General features: G+C 38.4%; 1 protein-coding gene across 3 annotated transcripts in view; it reads right to left on the minus strand.

Moving 5' to 3' along the window:
• The window catches only part of LOC122412166 (protein grainyhead), an 86,622-nt gene that overhangs the window by 27,792 nt on the left and 38,017 nt on the right, over positions 1–20,813 (minus strand). The gene's annotated exons all lie outside the window — the stretch shown is intronic.

The raw sequence follows: 20,813 nt of genomic DNA on the forward strand, positions 1-20,813 counted from the left end.
ATCAATTTATATATGCCCTCGCTGTGTCGAGTATAATTCCTTCATCTTTTTTCCATCTACTGTCTCCTTCGTGATCTTGACTACCCTCCGTGCACGTCTCTTCCTTCTTTACTTTGTATTTCTTTCTATAGCCCATCGCGTGGCCTCTTTTCTTCCTCGTCTCTTCTTCTTTCTTCGAATCTCTTCCGGACTCGGTTTCCTCTCGTGATCTCTCGCGCGACCCTTATTACTGTCCTCCTTTCGTCTATTTTTCTGTCTTTTCAATTAATTCTGCTACGCCTTCGTCATACCTGTCTCTCGTGGTCATAACCGATAATCTCGAATTTATCCACTCTGCTACAGCCCTGCTACATGTATCCACATATGGACGCATTCCAATCAAAATTCCCGCCCCGCCTCGCACGTGAAACGAAGGCTCATCCCCGCACTCTAATTTATGCATGTCGAATCAATCTCCCTTCCAACAGCTCCACATTTCCCCTCACCTCGCTCTCTCCCTGCTCAATACAAATATATTTTCTTCGGCGCAGCCTCAGTCTGGCAAACTACTGCTGGCTACGGATAATATACATATCTGCACCTGGATGCACATAACCGTTGGTCTGAGACTCCGAGCGAGCACTGCATCGCTCAGACCCGATAATGAGGCCACCGGTTATCCTGTGCAAATATTTTTCTCGCATGCTTGTTATTTGCATAGGCTTTGCACGCAGCCTGTGACGAAAACGAAATTCAACAAAACGCACAGGCCGGCGGATGAGCCGCTCGCTTACTTTTGATTTCGAATTATCTCGATCCGCCGAATGAGCTTGAGCAAGAAATAACTCTGGAGAAGGTTAGCAAGCAATTTACGTAGGGGTTGAATGTAGGAATACGTTCTTTTCGAAATCGTTCACTCGGAAATACCGGGCTTCTGTTGATCTTTGGGGAACGCTCGTTCCCGCGATTATTCAAACTCGTACATAATAAAGATAGACATTTTTGTTAATTACCCAAACCGGTTTTTCAACCCCTAAAATATCAATACCCGGGTGATGAGAAATGTCGAAGGAAGGAGAAGATAATTTTGGCGGGGAAATATTTCTAGAAAAGTCAATGAAAAACAGTGAACGCGTAGAAATAAAAGGAAAAAGGATAAAAAATGCCGGAGGCTGAAAAAGCGTGCTCGCTCCGTACACGAGTCACGTAATCGTATCCCGGCCTCACGTAAAGCATACGTGCTCGCATTATTCCAAAATTCATAGGCACTGAGTGCTCCGGAGCTCGCGAGTCGGCTCGTTTATAAATTTATGTCCTTATATCGGGAGATGAGAATAAAAAAGGCGTATGAGGGGGTATTTGTCGATCGTCGAGTCATTCTCGGAGGTTCTTCGAGTGCCTGCGAGAGCAGGAAATGTGCTGGGAATCGAGGTGCGCAAGGTCAACAGGGGTTGACGTTCCGTACGCGTTATTTTTGAAACACACGGCGCGATTCTTCGATACTGAATGATCGAAACTTAAAAACTCCAAAGGTCAATGATAAAAGGATTGTTTTTTTTTTTTTTTTTTGCAGTGAAATTACACCGGATAAGCCCTATCGACTTGGAGCCAATAATTTATAAATATATAAATGGGTTCGCGTAATCGCGAATCGTTTGTTGGCTCTGCGACGATCGTCCAAGGGCTCGGCGATTTTTTGCACATCCGCTGAGAACGGGGGAGCGAGAAAGAGCCGCGAGAGCAGATATCGAACGTCCCCCATATGGGATGAATTTTTTTAATCGGTGACTCGCGGCGAGATGACGAGGAGCAAAAGGGCCGAAGCAAAGGACCAAAGAAATGATCGTTTCTGCAGGCTCCTCGCGATCCCCGCAAAAAACCACGCGCTCAATTCTCTTGCTCGCGTGTGTTACGTTGGCTTCGTAAATCGAGCGTCTGTCGATCGAGACGAAGAGAGAGAGAGAGAGAGAGAGAGAAAAGAGACAAGAAAAAAGGTCTCTCAGTGTGTAGGGGGTACTCGAGTTTTATTCGATAGCATAAATATAAACGCGACACTGTACCGAGCCTGCACGAACCTCCGGTACAAAAAATCGATAAAAACGAAATGCATTCGATAAACGAGTGGACAGGGCGTGGCAAGAATATGCCCGCGAGTGGGTTTGACGAATCGGAAACATCATTTTTTACTCCAATCGTTTCAATCATCATTTCTTTAATGTATTTCTCGACGAGCATTATTTTTCGACGATTCTATTTAAAAAGTATGTCCATCGCATCTCTTAACAGTTATAACGAATAGTTTTCCCATTTCGAATCGTGCTTTCTGTTGAGATTTTTTTTCAACATTTTCCAACAAATTTCAATCATTCTGAAAATATTCGTAAAACACTAACGATGGAAAGTAATTCAGCATTTTGCAACAACGACGAGAGAGAGAGAGAGAGAGAGAGAGAGAGAATCTGAATATTTTATTCAAATTAAAGCGCCATTTATCGAGCTGTTTCGAAGTCTCTTATATTTTTTGCTCGATATTCGGAAAAACTTTCGAAACGAAAAATGTGATAGAGTATTTGAAGAGCGCCGGGGAAATAGTTGTCAACGATTATTTCACATTTCTTTCTCTATTGATCCGACTGTACAGCTGAGAAGAATCTTGTCAATGCCGGAGGGGCTCTATATGTGCACACGACGGACTCAGAATTCTCTTCGCAACAGACGTATATTTTTCTCTCATTTTCCCGCTACACAAATACACTCGTGCACGTACAAAAAGTCCCACACAAATGAGCGAGTGTATCTAAGTGCGTGCAGAAAAGAGGAACACGCGAGAAATCCCGGCTTCGCAAACGCGAGAGACGGATACATATGTAAATTCGAGACGCGCGGTATTCTTACAAACCCAACACCCGAGAGATTCTTTGCCACGGATGCTGCTGTTGCTGCTTCTGCTCCTGATGACGCGAGAGGAAAGAAACAAGAGTGCAAGCAAGATCTCTATAGACGGTAGTTCACCTGCGCATCCGGTTTTCTTCTGCTCTCATTTATTCTTTATTTTTTCTCTCTCTCTCTCTCTCTCTCTCTCTCGCAGGGTTTTCACGTTCTCAGAGGTGATGAGCATTCAGTCTATAAAGCATATGAACTTATCAATGAAGTGAATTCTCCCCTTTGAGGCCCGTCGCATGAAATAAGATTCTTTTTCATTTTTTCTTCGCGCTCTATTATACATCCTGCAAGATACATGATATTTTTCGTAAATAAAACGACGCGTAGGATCTTCGATTAAAAATGTGGATTGTTAAATTTTGAACGTCGTTGATATGAAAAACAAAGACTTTTCAGTTCGCCGTATTCCCAACACAACTTGACTCTAGAAACAAGTTTCGTCGAATTTTCAAAATTCATTTATCCTGATCTGCTCTTCGTTCTTTTATCAACCGCATTCCTAAAAGCTCGCGGAACTGAGGGTATTGAAAAGAGGGAAAAAATGTTCTACCGTGCGAATTAGTATGGCAACGTTATAGCAAGAGTGAGCTGATTGTGTGTACGTGCCTGCGTGTGAGAGAGAGGGAGCGAGAAATTCTTCCTTTGGAACTTGAGCGAAGCATTTGTCGAGACTGAGTGTGTAAAATCCTCGAGGATGATGGAATTTTAGGATTATAAGGACGTGCGTAATTAATGAATGTCCGATGGATATAACTGTATAGAAAATATGAGATGGTGCGAAGTAAAAAGAGATGAAAAAAAAAAACAAGGAAAAAGAAATTTCGATGCTTGAGGAGAAGAGAATGTTCCTCGCGGCTGTTTGGACGACAAAATTTATTCGAGCCATTCTCACTACCTAACGGACTTTGGCTGCGAGACGCTCGAATCTTTTTCGACAAAATCTTTTTATTTTATTTTTTCAATTTTTATCGTCATTATTTTTATTATGGTGTTTTTTAATCGTAAATAAATTCCCCACCGTAATCCGATAATCGTATGCAGGATCGTCTCGCCTATTTTTATATATGAAACATATATCTATACGTATATCATGGTTTTTTTATGTCCGTCGATCTATCATTCGTCTCGACGCTCCCAGGTGAACCTCTCAGCCATTTATATACATGTATATACCGTATCAACGATCTTTCAAACTCCGAAATCTCACCCCTCGCGAGAAATATTTTATTCATCCATTCTTTTTATTCTATTCATTATTATTTCACATTTTGTATGTGCGTGTCTTTTTTTTTTCATTTAGAAAGCTTTGCCATCATCAGACTCGAATAACAAGCGAATGCGAATTTATCAAAAAAGTTATTCGTAATCATTGATATCGTCCATCAAAGGATTATATAATTTTTGTTTTTTTTTTTTTTTTTCTAGCGCACAAAAATGAATTGATGAATTTATTTACTTTTTACGTAAACGTATTTATCCACGTTTGAATTCTTCCTAAATGACTATATTTTTGTTTTGTTTTCAATTGCCGCGTATATGTCCAGACGCAAAGAACTCTTTCCGTCTTTGAAGAACGAAAAAATTCAGTACTGCTTTCGTGTATAATTGTGTATAAGTACACGAGTCAAGGAAAAGTATGCACCGTACGTTTAATATTCCATGGAAGTGTCGTCCACGCGACCGTATAGCTTGCATATATACATACAGGCTGTATACTCATCGCGATTTACCCCTCTCCCCCACCCGTTCGCTCTAGTCCCTTGAGTTAACTGGCCATTTGAATAAAGCCGCCTCTTCGTGTCCTCGCGCTTCTCGCCTCCTCGTTTTCCCTTTTTCTTCTTTTTCACTCCGCTATTTTTTTTTTTTTTCCCCTCGTACAGAATCTCGGGAGATTATAGACCGCGGAAATGCCTGGACCAGTTTGAAAAATTGCTATTTTTATCGAGGAGAAAAGCGATAAAGAAAGATTTTTTTCCTACATTAAGGAGTTTCGGTACAAAAGTCTAAATATTAAGAAATTGATCAAATTTGGTGATAATGTTCTTCAACATCAAGTGCGAAAACGCAAATTTTTTCAAAATTTTCTTCTACTTAGTTATCGAGTAATTACGCATTAAAGCAGATTTCTTATGCCCGGAATGTATACCTATATATATGGAAACGCTATGCTTATACACGTGAACTTTAGTGATCAATAACTCGATAACTGTACAGAAGAAAAATCTTAAAAAATTTGTATTGTCAAATTTGGCACTAAAGAATATGTTCACCAAATTTTATAAAATTCTGAACTTTTTGAAATGTTTTATGCTTTTAGCATGGTTTTTAGCATGGCAACATTGTATCGCCTGTACCGAAACTCCTTAATTCACGCAACTTTTCGTTATTCGAATAGTTATTTTTCGATAGCATCCAAATTGTGAACGATTGAAACTTTTGGTGAATAAATTTAGGCGCAATAGTCACATGTTTTTTTTTTTTTTCAATCCCAGTCGGAACAGTATCTTTCAGTGGTTCAATCTCATCGCTATTTCAAGCGGTGCCTAGATATTCTAATAATGTTTGTAATACACGCTCAATATTTTTTCGAAACAATCGTGAAGCAAGAAAATTAATGGCGGTGTGATGAGAAGTGTCAGTTGCTTCTTCGCAAGACTCATTTCGATAAGAAGCGAAACAAATTAATTGGCACAATTATTATTATTAGCCCTTGTGGAGATTCAAAATGCGATTCATTAGTCAGATCGTTATCTCTGCGGTAACACGAGAATTTACAAAACCGCACGATTTACTCAATCGTCAAAAGGAACAAGTGAAGAGCGAAGGAAAAACATAAATAAAGAAGTATATTGAAATACGTATCCAAAAAGAAAATGGAAAAAATACGAATATCGAACGTCCGAGGAGACTCGCACGACTTCCTCGCTCGTAAATAACGTTTGTACGTCGTGCTGGATAATTATCATTAATTTGTCCCACGATAAATACATGTCTGATTATTATCTGGTATGAGAATTCACTCGGACGCCTACTGCGGTTAGAATAAAGCATTTTTAATTAACAATTTTGTTCTCTTTTTCTCTCCTCCCTCGTCTTTTGGACCTCGTTACGATTACGTTGTTTCTCAATTCATTGATTTATTATCGCGTAGAGTATGCGTAACAACATTTTTTCCAATTCATATACCGATACCAATATCAAGAGTGGGTTTGACAAAATATTCTCACGAGAGACGTTAATAAGGACGATAAATAAAAGAGAGGAGGGTAAAAAAGTGACAAACGCCTACTTCATCCGGTGGCCGATTCGAGGGGCCCGGGACATCTTTGAGATATCGGTCCACAAAAATATATATCTCTCGGTGAATACCTCTGATTCATTACGATTATCGTAATTATTCAATATTTTCAATCACTATTTTCTTTTTATCATATAATTATCATTGATATTTAGATCAATTCTGTATAACGAATGCACATTATAGTTATGTATATTCAAGTATATATTATTATATATATACTCTCAAATGAGATAATATATCGTTGAGGAGAAAAATGATGGAAATAGCGGAGAAGCTACTTGGGTATCACGTGATATAACGCTAGTGGATCTATATCTGCTCCTCTTCGACTTATAATCCCTTAACTCCATCGGAGTTTGTAATAACGCGGGCTAATTAATCTTCGAGTTATATAGCGCACTGGAGACATTACAACCGAGATCTCGTCGTGATCGTGGTCGTCGTGTTCGTTGCCGTATATTCCGAGTGCTCTCCTCCTCGTCTCGAGCGAGTCGTGTGCATAAATAATCCTTCACTTCCGGCGACAGGCATTGCGAGCTGCTAGGGAAAAAATAAGGGAGAAAGAAGAAAAAAGAGAGAAAACTAGAGACGAAGTAGTAACGGACGAGGTAGCCGGTCTCGCAAGGGCGTGGGCCTCTTTCTCTCTTTTCTCAAGTCCCGCGAGACGGCGGAATATTCAGCCTACGTACCCTCCAACTTGCCGTCCTTATCTCTTCGTCCTACCATACCTTTTTTCTTTTCTTTTCTGTTCTCCGCTTCGCGCGGTTACTATGAATTTCTACGACGTCCCTGAACGCGGAAACCTTTTAACCACGTCGCGACCGAGAGATGATAAGCCCGTTTTCACGTCTTCACTGCGGCTGCTGATGCTGCTGCTTCTGTAAGGGCGATTCCGGCTGGGACGCTTGCAGAATTCTACCGACGAGGGGTACCGTATGGCTTTCATCAAACTCTTTTCGATATTCAGCGGTTTCGACAAATTTTCCTCAAGTGTGTCCTAATAATATCAATGCTGAACACACGTTTTTTTAAAATACTATTTCTGTATTGCTTGGTTCGTCATTTTTATGAGACACTCATGCAGATGTTTTGGAGATTTTTTTCAGAAAAGTCTTTTGCGACGAAACGCCGAGAAATAACTCGATCTCGTCTCTCCTCGGAAATACTTTTTTCGAATTTTTTTATCGCTATTTCCGAGATGGAAAGAGAGAGAGAGAGATTTGGAAAGAAAACTTAATAATGGAGTTTTCGCGAATTCTCTCGATTCGAATGAGGTTGCGCGTCCTCTCATCGATAATACAATGATAAATTTATTGCTTCGAGCGTGCTCCTTCTCTCCTTATTATTCTTATATGTACGGGAGAATCTCGAGATTTCACCGTTGGCAGGCCTAATATATTCTTCGAGGACATTGGACACGCTTGTAAAAATATAATCGGCCCAGTGGCAGAAAGGGATCGAGCGAGAAAGAGAGGGGCGAAGAAAAAAATAGAAGGGCTGCAGCAATAAGGAGAGGGAAGAAAAGACGACCCAGTGACTTTGATGGATCGAAGAGCCCGTCAACCCGCCATACCTTTTTTCCATGGGGGCCCCGTCACTTCACCTCACTCTCGATCCCTTTCATATGCACACAAACACACATAGACTCGTGTGTATGTGTATTTGTTTTATTTTTTTTAAGATAATTCCGTATCTGACAGGTTACTCTCTCACGCTTGGCTTTATTCCAAACTAAAATCAACAACACACGACCCTTTCGGAGCGTGCATTATCAAACAGATCGAAATAATAATAATAATAATAATAATAATAATTAAGTTTTTCGTCGAGCTCGATCAATTTTCCGTCCCATCAATTAACATAGTTTGAAAATCATATTACTGGAAGGACAACGCGAGAATTTGAATTCTTTTCATAATGAATTTTAGAGCACATGGGTAACTGAAGCATTCGTATTTGAAACTATGATTCGTTGTGAGATAAATAATGTTATTTTGTTCCGCTAAATTAGAATCGTAATTTCGTTGTAAAATCGAATCTTAACTGAATGGTTCAAATGAAATCTTGATTTTCGTGATAGGGAAAATTGCGTAAATAAAAACGTTAAGCAGACCGTTTGAGCAGGATTTAGAAAGGTCTTTGCTGCGCCCAGTCTCTCCATTATCGCGAAAAATTAAACAATTTATTAATTTCGCGGGACAACCGGTTAACGCCGAATACAGTTTACATAATTCTCTCAACTATCGCGTCTCGTATTTCCCGTCTTATCTGTCAACCTGTCCGATAGCAAACATCGAAATTTCCAGCTTCACGCTTGGGAAGTTGTCACTCCGAGTATCGCTTATCCGTTATTTTTAATCGAATTATTCTTTATTTTCACCACTCATTTCCGTCATAATTGATTTTTCATATAAATTTTGCCGTTTTTATCTCCACCGAAGTGGTTTGGATTGGGTAATCCATGCAATTACAAATAGCTTGTACGTGTTCATTTTATTCTGACGATAGTTCATGGTATTATTTCCTTATTCACAACAAAACGTTTTTCGTCGCGGACCCCAAAAAACTGCCATTCATAAGTCTAAAGTTATTCCGAAATTGTAATTGATGTTTGCGCGCTTCAAATTTTTTCTCAAATAATTCCCAAACCGTCGAAAAGATTTTGCTCATATACTCGCTCAAATACGAATCGAGACAGGTTATTTGTCGATTGGATAAGTGAATCTCGGGCCCAACGACTTATTGTTAAGCTTTCCAAATCGATATTCATTTAAACAAGTCCGAAATCACATAAACCCGTAAATATTCGATCGTACCACAACGAAATTTTGTAACTGGCAATGAAAATGTGTCATCGAACCAACGGAATAATTGATTCGACGTCTGCAATGAGAAATGCTCGCATGTTCTGACAAACGAAGTTGAAAGGTGGAAAGGAGAGGAGATTTTGGCCGAGTAGATTGTCGAAAGCGTAAACGGCATTCGAGAGAGAGAGAGAGAGAGAGAGAGAGAGAGAGAGAGAGAGAGAGAGAGAGAGAGAGAGAGAGAGAGAGAGAGAATTCTCGGGAACGAACGATAAACCGTGCGAGCCGGCGAAGCATGGCGTTAACATCGAGCTGTAGCTTATCTGTCAAGCTTCCGACGTAAGTCTCACGAGGATATGCATAAACGCTTATAGTTTCGTCATTGTCGTTAATGTGGAAGATTGCAATGCGCGCGCGCGCGCGCGCGCGCGTGTGTGTCCATGTGTAACACGCGAGTTCGGGTCTTTTTGTTGTAGTACGCTCGCTTGGGCAAAGAGGGAACTCACGTGAACGTGAAATAAGCTCGAACGACGTGGACTACCGACCATGACAGCGATAGGATAAGACAAAAATACTGCCTCAGCCTATAAGGAAGTTGCTACATCGCGTTTTAAAAGCAGATACAGCACACATATGTGGGTCTTTCATGCATATAACTATGAGACCGTTTAAATATGAAAATTGGCGTGTATATCGACGATCGCATACAGAAACATTCGAGTTTACGAAGCACAGCGGCGTGGAGCATCGACATACGCGCGTTCAAGTTTCGAGTGTATCGGTGTGGGGAGAAAAAAAAACATTCCGCTAGGTTGAAAAGGTTGTTAACGCGATTAAGCGGCTAGGAAAACCGTTAATGGAACACCCTCGCGCGAACGTGCACGCTCGATTTTGCGAGACAAGAGCCGATAAAAGCGACCAACAACGAGCCAACACAGGCGTGGGAGTCGTTTGCACGCACTTCCTAATCACGAATCTTAACTCCGAATCGAAAACATTCGGGAACTCTTTTTTTCTTCTGGGGGTTGATTAAAATTTCTCCCGGACACTGGTAGCCGATTAGAAAGTCGAACTACCGGTCACTCCTTCTTTCAACTGTCAAATCTCATAAATCGGCTGGGCGGCGTCATTTCGCGAAACGAAAAAGAATCGTTCGAGCTTGCTCGTTCATTCGGTTTCACACAAAACTAGCTGTACGAATATTTTAATTGATTGCAAATGTTGCTGAATATTGAGCGATCACTTGCCGCTCGATCGAGATTATTCCATCACTGCTGACATGAAACCAATGTGTATACATTTTTTCATTACCCATTATTAGCACTTTTTAGCGGATTTATTCATCGTACTCTTGTTCATGACTTGAAAAAAAAAAAATCGAATTATATCCTCGGCCAGGTAGAAACGAACACAAACCAATAAAATCTCGCGTTACGTCGATGAAAACTTATTCCATGGTTGAAACCTTCTTCCGGGTCTACAAGAATGACTACATGCGCTAAATGACTTTTCACACATTTAACACGAGGGCGCCACGCGGTGAGCAATAATAATGAGTTGATTTTCTCTGTGTCGACATTCACCATAAGACCTGACCAATCGAATATGTATGCGTATATACCATCATCAAATGAATATTTAGTCAGAGGAGAAAGAAGAACCCCTGTGGCGCGAGATGAGCTTGAGTGCAGAATCAGACACTCTGGCAAAGTATATGCATACACGTGTATGGGGTTTATCATTCAAAGCGACCATTCGAGTAATTGTATCGATGAAAATAAATATTCATCACAATTGATTATTTCAGTCGAAGTAAAGTTGAAAATTTCCAAACAAATGTTATTCAAATCCTTTTTGTTTTTATCCCCTTCTAAAAGTTGGTGACTAATGTCCGAAGTTAATCATCAACGGGGGTCATCGTTGTCGTTTCATTCGTACTGTGTTTGGTCGCTGGAGCTTTCAAATTCGGAGTCCTGTTGTCAGTTGTGTACTGTCAATTTGACAGTTGTGAATAGGCGAGTATCCTTCGTTGGCATGGTTTCGTTTGTTCGTTGCGATTTACCATCGATCATTGAGATGTCACAATTCAGGATGTGTAAGCACTAGGCTCCATTTCAGATGGCACTCTAATTTTTTTGTATATTATAGCCCAAGCTTGAAACTTAATTTCTGTGAAATTTCAAGCTCCTTTAACGACTGTTTAATCAAAATACTTTTAGTCAAAAGAACACAATTTTACTTGTCAGCCACAATGACTTCGAAGCCTGTATAACTCAAAATTTGATGTATTTTTATATCAGATATCAGTCATAAAAAACGTCTATTATATGCATTAAACCCTGAGGATTTTAACGGTTCGTTAAAAAAAGGAGGTCAACGGACATCTGAATTAGAAATATAAAGTTAAAGACGACAAATGCTCACGAAACCTCAGGATTTCGTAACCCCCTGAATTTGTGGCAACGTCGCACAACCAATAAATGTAAACATTTGTACAATACTCTATGGAACTTTTTGTCGTTATGGTAAAAGCTTTAACCTCAGCTGTCAACTGACTACGTCCGATGTTGTCAGACGTAAACTTTTCACACTGCACTACCGAGTGGTGTTAACAACTCTGTATAAAATCCTTTTCGTAATGAAATTAACTTAAATATTATTTACCATTAAAAAATGATTACAAGATTTGTTAATAACGTTATTGTGCTGTATATGATTGCCCGTGATAATTTTTTTGAAAAAATATGGTCAAAGACTAGTACGAATTGCTTTTACATCTTTAAAGCGGGGGCGTACCACCAGCGTTGTTGCTAGTTAATATAACATTTGTTTTCCATTTTATTTTTCAAAATTTGAATAGGAATAGTTTGTTCAAATGAAATATATTGATGAATATTGTTTCAATTACGAATATAGTATGAATTTTTTGAGTTCGTTCTTAGTTTATAATTATTTATGCAGTGCTGGATAAGAACATATATTTTTTATACATTTTAAATTAAATGCCCCGTATGTGGCTTGCTTGTACGAGTGTTTGTGCTTGTATGCGTGCGGGCATACGCGCATCAAAGGGAATAAAGCGGGCGGTGGACCGTGCGATGATTCTGTAAGGAGGAATAGGTCGAGGCAGGAAATAAGAGAAGATGAAGTTTGGTGGAATGGAGAACAAGAGGATATAGAAAAGAGGCGAGGAGAAGGTTACCTCGTACCTTTTCTCCAACAATGTCACGCTCGCACTACAGCGCAATGGTGACGTAACATTTTTTTCATATAGGGCGTTTAAAAATTTCAAGCTGTTCCGCCTTTAAGATAGCGATACCACAGGCCCGGAGTCAATTTTGAAAATCTTTACACAAAATTATAAGAATTATCATTATCGTAAATAATTCATCCGATTTCAAGAAAGTTAGGTTTATGTTCTTCAATAATGGATTTTGTTAGGGCTTTCTGAAACGGCATGCGCGGAAATACCGCAATGGAGAAAATCTAAAAATACAAAATTCGACTCTCGTGTGTACTCGCTCAAAACGAAAAATAAACCCAATTCTTTGGGACTGCTCAAAAAAAGTGGAAAAAAGGGAGGAACAAAACATTTTTTTTTTGTAATTAACATTTTTGTTGACGGCGCACGAATGAAAAAGTAAAATCAAGAGGATTTTTCGTGTGGTGTTGATTCGAATAAAAAAAATTGAGATTTGAATTGCAATGCAGCGACACTGAGGTGTAAGCAGGTTTGTGACGAAACGGCCCATATATCGGTGTACAGGCTAAATCAGCGCGTGTCTGGTACAGAGCCGAGTAAGTAACACTATATTATTATCCTTTTTCACACCTCTGTGCACCTCTATGAACGATCCATTTCGCGTCTCTCTTTTATTTTGCTCTCTGGGACGCGAAAAGATCACACAATTGGTACAGCAGCGACACGAAAACACTATTGTTTGAGATTCTTAAGCCACGGGAGGCTTTTGTGACCTCGGGGGGCATTATTATTTTTGATATTATAATCAGCTCTTTTTATTAATAATTCTTTTTTTTCCACTCGAAGAATGAAAAGAAAAAGACAATAATTAGGGTGCGCTAGTCGATTGTGGCAAACCACGTGTTCGTAGAACCTCCAGTTTATCAATTTTCCTGTTTTCATCACTTGATCTTGCTAATTGTTTTCAGATGGCTTCAAAAGAAAAAAAATGAAAAATCAATACTTCTACTTTTGAGATTTTACGGATATACTTTTCCCTATGAATTTGTTCACATTTGTTTGTTTTTTTTTTTGCAGCAGCAGCAGCAGCAGCAAGATGATAAAATTGTCAGAAAGTCTGTAAAAATATTATATTTCGAAAAAATGAATAACGGTGCGTTCGTAGTACGAAATAAGGAAGAATATTAAGTGCGAATATACGTGGAGTCTATTAAAGAGTATCAAGTTCTTGGATGAAGAAGACGGAAGAAGAAGAGAAAAAGAAATCTTAATCGCAACGAAATACGATTGGCTCCTTGCCGAAAAGTAACGGAGCAATGTATCGGTAGAAACCGGTGAGGATTTTATGGGAATCGTGGGAAAGAGAGAGAGAGAGGACAAGAGAAGAACGATAAGGAGATTTAATGCATACACGAGCGGACGAACGAACTGGTCGCGTTAAGATTGCAATATTGCACACGAAACTGCAAATTTCTTGCAAATATATATGCATACGTATCGAAAGAGTAAGTAAGAAAGAAATTCAAGAATAAATGTATATGCATCCGAAGAAACATTTAGAAAATTGTGGAAGAGCTATGAGCCTCGTTGAGATTTCGAACGACGAGTTTCCTCGCTCGTACGACTCACAGATAAGAAATTCAAGTAGAAAGGGCAGCTATGATCGGACTAAAAAAATGGAAATTTCATTTTTTTATTCGCTAAGCGAATAAAAACAAATATAAATTACGTACATGAGCACAGTTCAGAGTTTTACCGTGGGCTTTGGATGCGAAAATTGAGACGTTAGTCCGGATCGATCTAATGGCTCGTGGTTAACGTGTAAATGTAGCTGGTCGTTGAACGTTATCGCAACGACCAGACTGAGTGTTCTCTTACTCCCATCCTGGTCCACAGAATCCCACGAGTCTGTAAAGAAATATGGAGCGAGAGAGGGGAAGAGAAAGAGACAGGAGGAGAGTACTTGTTGAGAGTCTTTCGCCCCCTCGCGTGATCCTTGAATTATTCTGTTAACCGCTGGATATAAACTGTGTCCGGTACATCCACATCCTACCTAATAGTATCGAATTACGTGAACCTTCTTTTTTTTCTTTCAAAAAATTTTATTTATGCTGATTTTTTTCGACATTATATTTCTCCGTTCAAAATATTCTATCAATATCTGACTTCTAAGCAAACATTTCAACTACTTTTTCTCGTATTACCAATATAAAAAAATATAAGATCAACAATACTCGTTATGATAATAAGAACAACAAAGATTTTATTATTAAATGAGAAATTTAATCGTTCGATATAATGCAGTCTCGCGCGTATCGGTATCTCGCGTATATATCTGGCTGCAAATATAATGCATAAATTGGCCGTATAATATGTACTGTATATGGCGTGTGTCGTGGTAGTTGAGATATGGGGAGAAAATTGATGAGGACGACGAGGCCAGGAAAGTTTACAATGTATTTGCCTCACAGGATCGTAACGAAGATTCTGGATAAAAGCGAGAGGACTTGGAAGGAAGAAAAGAAAGAGAAAAAAAAAAAACCAACTATCGGTGAAAAGATCTAACGAAAATAATAATAATAAAAACTAATGTCTTTGGGTATCGGGTGATATTCCTAATAAGGAAAACGAGGGTGGTTTCGATTTCACGCATTTACGTGCATATATTTACGCTTTTTAATAAAACCGAATGACTCTGATAATGAGCTAGCGGCTCAAGATTAGTGTTTGTAATAAAACTTTTTGTTTTTATACTTTTGCCACATAGTACTCTTCAATAATACGAGAGCGTTGTGTGTTCTTCATTGAAGAATTAAAAAAAAATTGATACATTAATCATCAACTGATTTTCATTGATGTTTTCGTGCGTTTTCTTTCATTCGCTACCACCCACAATTGATATTGAAACGAAAAACAGGAATAAAGAGACGAGACAAAAGGAAACGCGGACGCATATGTATATATGTGTATATAAGTTTGCTTACACGCGTATAACCGTTGAAACTACTCTGTACATGAATGAACGAAACCTGCTTCGCAACTTGCATACCCATTAGAGAAACCCGTGGAGTATAACAGTTGATCGCCTCTTTCGTATAGAATTTACATCGGCAAATGTATGTACACGAAACGTATTTGAGGATTTAGATATATTCGTTCGTGTGTTTTCAGTTCGATTCGATCGACGACGAGAAGCGTGCGGTTGAAATGAACGACATTGATGTACATTTGGAATTATAATTTGGAATTAATGAAAACAAGAGTGAACGCGCGAATCAATGAATTCGGCTTAACTTTCTTGCCCCTTTGGAAGTTCCGGTATTTTATAGGATGCTCGTTGAATAGCTGAGAATCATGTTTTTTGTATTGAATGGATCCGAAGAACAAGATGGAGGGGACTCGAAGATAAGTGCACTGATCGTGAGAACATTTCCCGGTGGACATAATACGAGTTTTGGTCAATGAAGAAAGACACATATGCATATATGCGGATACGTGTGTATGCACATATACGCGCGCATGTGTATGTAGAGCAAGCGTGCAGCCCGCGTGCCGCCCTCGACTCGAATCACTTGGCATTTTAATCAGGTGCACACGCGGGGCCACTTTAGCTGCACTCGAAACGGCGACGAGTGCAACGCTTTACCAACTATGGGATAAAGTCATATTCACGTGGCTCGAGGTCGGCCACCATGACACAGGTGTTTACCCGGCTCGTTGACTTTTCACTCGAATCTCCCCCTTCAGATCTACAATGTTTCGCTATTACCCAACCACAGATAAAGATATGAGCGGAAATCACATTTTTCACGGTTCGTATCGACGCTACTTCATTTTTTCCGAGAGCTCATCTGGACGCCGCAAAAACGAAAATTTTCCGAAACTCTTTAAATACGAATGTATACTCGTTGCGGTTCTGGAAGCCTGCGAATGTGTTCGACTCTGTCATCGCAGCTCGAAGTTAAGATCGTTTTTAAATCCAGGTCGTTGTTTTTTCATTCGTATTACTGAATTAAATGAAAATCATGTGGTCGTCGTCATTTCAAAAACGTATATATCCGCAAATATTGCGTTCGAATATTTACGAAAAAACGTTTATTTCATTAAAACCAAAAGAAAAAAAAAAAAAAAAAAAACACTTGTGATTCTTGAATATTTCGAGAGGACTATAATTTTTGTTGGACATCGGGAGACACAGGCTTGCAGTGACGAAATATAACGACCGTTTAGTATAGCCCAAGATTCCCAGGAATATCCTTGAGAATAATTTCAATTTTATTTTTATTTTATGCGTTATTTCATCGGCCAAAAAAATGAAGAAACGAGGAGGAGAAGAGAGAAAAAAAAGGAGCGAACGAGGCATTTTTTTCTGTCTGCTGAGGAGTCTGAGCTACACGAATTAAATTACGATCATAGATAACGCCAGTTTAGTCGATAAATTAAGCTTCACTCCCGACCTGGAACAATTCCAATTATAATACCAATTAGGAATTATTGATAAGCTCGAAGGATCGGGATCTCGTTTAGCAAAACATTTCCCACAGGATATCTCGAATAAATCCAAGCTTGTTCGAGGCTCTGAGCAATCAATAAAAATTGCGATATTTTACTTAACGAGAAACAAACATATAGCCGAATACTGTTTAGTCGTTTATTCTTGTCAACCAGCGAGATTCCTCAATTTCTACTGTTCATTAATTCGCATCGAGATTCACTGTTTACCAGATCAAATATTTAAAAAATTGTTTATTTATCAAGAAAAAAAAATGAAAAAAAATCCCTACCAAGAATTGTGATATCTTTTTTTCTCGAAATCTGCTCTTCGTGAGTTATGCGCTACAGATTACGAGAATAATGGAAAATTATCGATATCTTCATGCAGTATATTTCAGTATATTACTAAAGAAAGGTGTTTCCGTGGGTCCAGGCGCCAAAACCAGTTTGATCTCGACGAGCCATTATGAGCCCGATCCGAATCGCTTCTTAACTAATCTGGTGTATGGCGACCTTCCATTAGCCCGATTCCACGCATAATTCATCGTCTCTCGGATCGTCTACCCGTCTCTCGACTTACCGAAACGTCGTGAGACTTTGATCTTCGAACGTTAAGCCTTTTTTTAAATTTATTTTCATTTATTTTGTATCATCATCGACGTCATATCCATTTTTTTTTTTTTAATTTTTCATCAGTTGGATTTCGAATGTTCGAGCGATTGTTGTAATCGAATCGGACTTGAGATTTTTTAATTTTTCTTATTCACAATAAAAACTTTTACTTTAATGAACAAATATGAAGTACATCACTTTTTTGAATGTCAAAATAGAGTCAAAATATTTGGTATTTGTTTTTTTTTTTCAAGTGGTCAAACGGGTGATACATTAAAGGATTCGAAACAGCCTAAAAGTCCTCGTGTAGGGATCTATTATATACGGAGAGCTATCTATTCTTATTTCTTTTCGTTTAGGATGAAAAATGCGAGTACAAAACTAAAAATAAAAATAACTCTGAGCCACAGGAACTGGACGTTTTTCTTAATCCCTCTCTATCAATTTCTCTGGACAACGTAAATATTTTACGTGAGTTTCGAAGAGAGTCGTTTACTGAGATTGTTTCGTCTGTATCTTGGCGGCAGCAACAGCCGTGCCGCCCCCCCGTTGCTTTAAGGCCTTCTTATCCCACATACTCGTAGGAAGAATTTTATCCCAAAGAATCATCAAAAAGAGAATCCCTTCGGTGTCATAGAAACATACTATCATAACCGGGCATCTAAGTGTAAATATATTACACCGATTTTTCTTTCTGATGTATATTTTTCGAGCGATTTCAGTTTTTATTTTCAATATCTAAGTACCCAGTGATATAATTTAGTACAGTTTGTTTCGTGTTTAATACATTTTTTCTCATTTCCTCAAATTCGATGATTCATTTCTTCACATTTTCGTGTACTTTTTTTCAAGTATTATATAGAAGTAACCATTGGGAAATATAAATTTCACGATCGTTTGTAACGATAATAACTTGTTGAAGAACGAAAAAAGTTGGAAAAAAGTAAGAAAAATGTTGAAAGGACTGAAGGAGAATATTTTCGATGCAGACTCGGTGGATTAAGCGAATATTCTTGTCCTGGACACTAATGCGGTTATTTTTCTTGGCGCGTACCTTCTTCTTCTTCTTCTTCTTCTCGAGAGAGAGAAGGGCGAGAAGGATAACCAGGAACCGGCAAATAAATTGATATTTCATACGATTGGCAAAAGTCCGAGACGTCACAGGAAAATTGTACGTGGGGAAAAAAAAACTAAAAGAAATTGCAGGAAAAGAAGAAAACAGAAATGAAAACCTCTTGCAGGGGATTTAACGAGGAATGATTTGTTGCGAGAGAGGTTAGATATCCAAGGAGAGGAAAAATTCCCCTGCGCATCTCCGCGTGACGTACGAGACATCCAAAAGGTGGTGAGGAAAATTATGCTTTTGCTGAATATTTCATTTCATTTATTTGCATGTATAGGAATTATCTGTTTTTTTTTTATTATTATTATTTTCACGTTTATTTGCACACTGTAAATATGAATGTTCCGATATTCATTTCCAGAGCTGGTGACAACGCGGTTACGTATTGTGGCGATCAAGGCGAACGAAATATTGAAAAATCAATAAAACTCCAAATTTATGAGAGAATTCGACGATCATTTGCTTCTTACTAATGATGCGCAATTGTACATAACTGCAAAAACAAAAAAAAAAAAATACGAATCGTCCCAAAATCTTTTGAGTTATTTAATTTTTGTGTTTTAACATCAAACGGGACTCAATAATTTTTTTAAATCACGAATTTTAATGCCACGGAAATTTTGCAAATGATCAGTAATCGTTTTTCTCTCTCTTTCTTTTTCCATCTCTTTTCCTCTCCCGTGTCAAATGACATGGAAGAAGAAAGAAATTTATCCGGAATTGTCAGACGCTGAGTATTTCTCGTAGTTCGCGGTGAAGTGCTCATTTATCGTACACAAATACATATATTTATCCATATATGTAAAAGAAATTGTTATTCGAATAAGCCCTTGGCGAAATGTCTCGTAGGAAGCTTAACAAGGAATGATTTGTCGAGTATTCTACACACACACTCACACACACACACACACACGCGCGCGCGCGCCTATATGCGATGATATTGAAAAAAAAGTGGTGACGGAGGTTTTACCTTTATTTACTTCCGCATTAGTCGTAAATACCTGAACCTTTATATGTATTTTCATATACACGTATATTCATTTTATATTTATTTCTCCTCGATATGGAAATATTGCACCAAACATTCAATTCATTGGTTGTTCAATCATTTTTAATATTATCAAAAACGATTTTTTCAACAGCGGTTGTAAAATTTAGAAAATTTCCGAAAAAAATGTCTTACATGGATATTTTCCACTTGAAAATTTTAACACTATTGATTCCCTAGACGGAAAAGAAAAAATAAACGAAACTCTGGGCTCGATGCAGTAATAAAAGATTGAGCTACGTATAAAACACTGTCATCATGAGGCTCAATCCGGTTTTTAATAAATTTTTATTTAATCCAGTGTCGCGAAGATCTCGAATTATAAATTAAAAAAAGAAAAGACACAGCTTACTATTTATAACCGAACGTGAAGTAACCTACTCCGTATGACTGCGATTTACACTATCGGACGAGTAAAAGATGAGATCCGAAGAAATGTCATGAATGTAAATTCGTATACGATATTTTTATGTCCAATTAACGGTAATATATTTCTATTCCGTTTGATGAAGTTACGCGCGACTTTGTTGACGCGCGAATATTCATACAGCAATCTCATGAGATCTTTGTAAATCATACATTTCATTGCTCTTACCTTTCTCATTTTTTTCACGCGTTCAAATGTCTCTTGACACTAAATAAATACTCGATAATAAACAATCCAATAATGTCGCATTTCGTAATTAGTTTGTGACGAGTTTAGAATATTTTCAATGTTGCAGCATTTTCGCCCTCCTGCCAGTGCCAATGCTCGTCCCAACTTCTTTTTTTTTTTCATATATCATTTTTCGACTCGAAAGTTGTACCATTATAATTAGAGCGGTATGTCTACTCTGTCATTTTCACTATAGTTCGAATATATAGACGTGTGCAATGAGCACAATACCACGGCGGGAAAGAAGCCTTTATTTCACTCTTGAGCAAACCGTCTTCCTCGCAGCCCTTTTTTCGAGCATAAAAGCGTCCTGGCTTACGGGCATTCAATGTGAAATAGCCTCGGAGCATTATATCGCCATTGTACGATAACGAGACTCCGAGGAACAATATTCTAGAGGTCTCGGGAAAAAAAAAAAAAAAAAAAAATATGGAACAATCACGTGAAAATTTCAAAACGAGACTCAACGCTGCTCCCCCCACCTCACTCTTCTCTTTAGGCTCGTCCCTCTTTATCTCTTTTTTTCTAAAAAAAATAAATGATTGAAATTCATGAATCAGTGCACTTTTTTCTTTCCAATTTATACCTTTAAAATAATTTTGAGTATTATCAATCTTTTCTACAACTTATCAACAGATTCCTCCATCAATAT

Source organism: Venturia canescens, chromosome 6, assembly GCF_019457755.1.
Source record: "Venturia canescens isolate UGA chromosome 6, ASM1945775v1, whole genome shotgun sequence".
NCBI lineage: Eukaryota > Metazoa > Arthropoda > Insecta > Hymenoptera > Ichneumonidae > Venturia > Venturia canescens.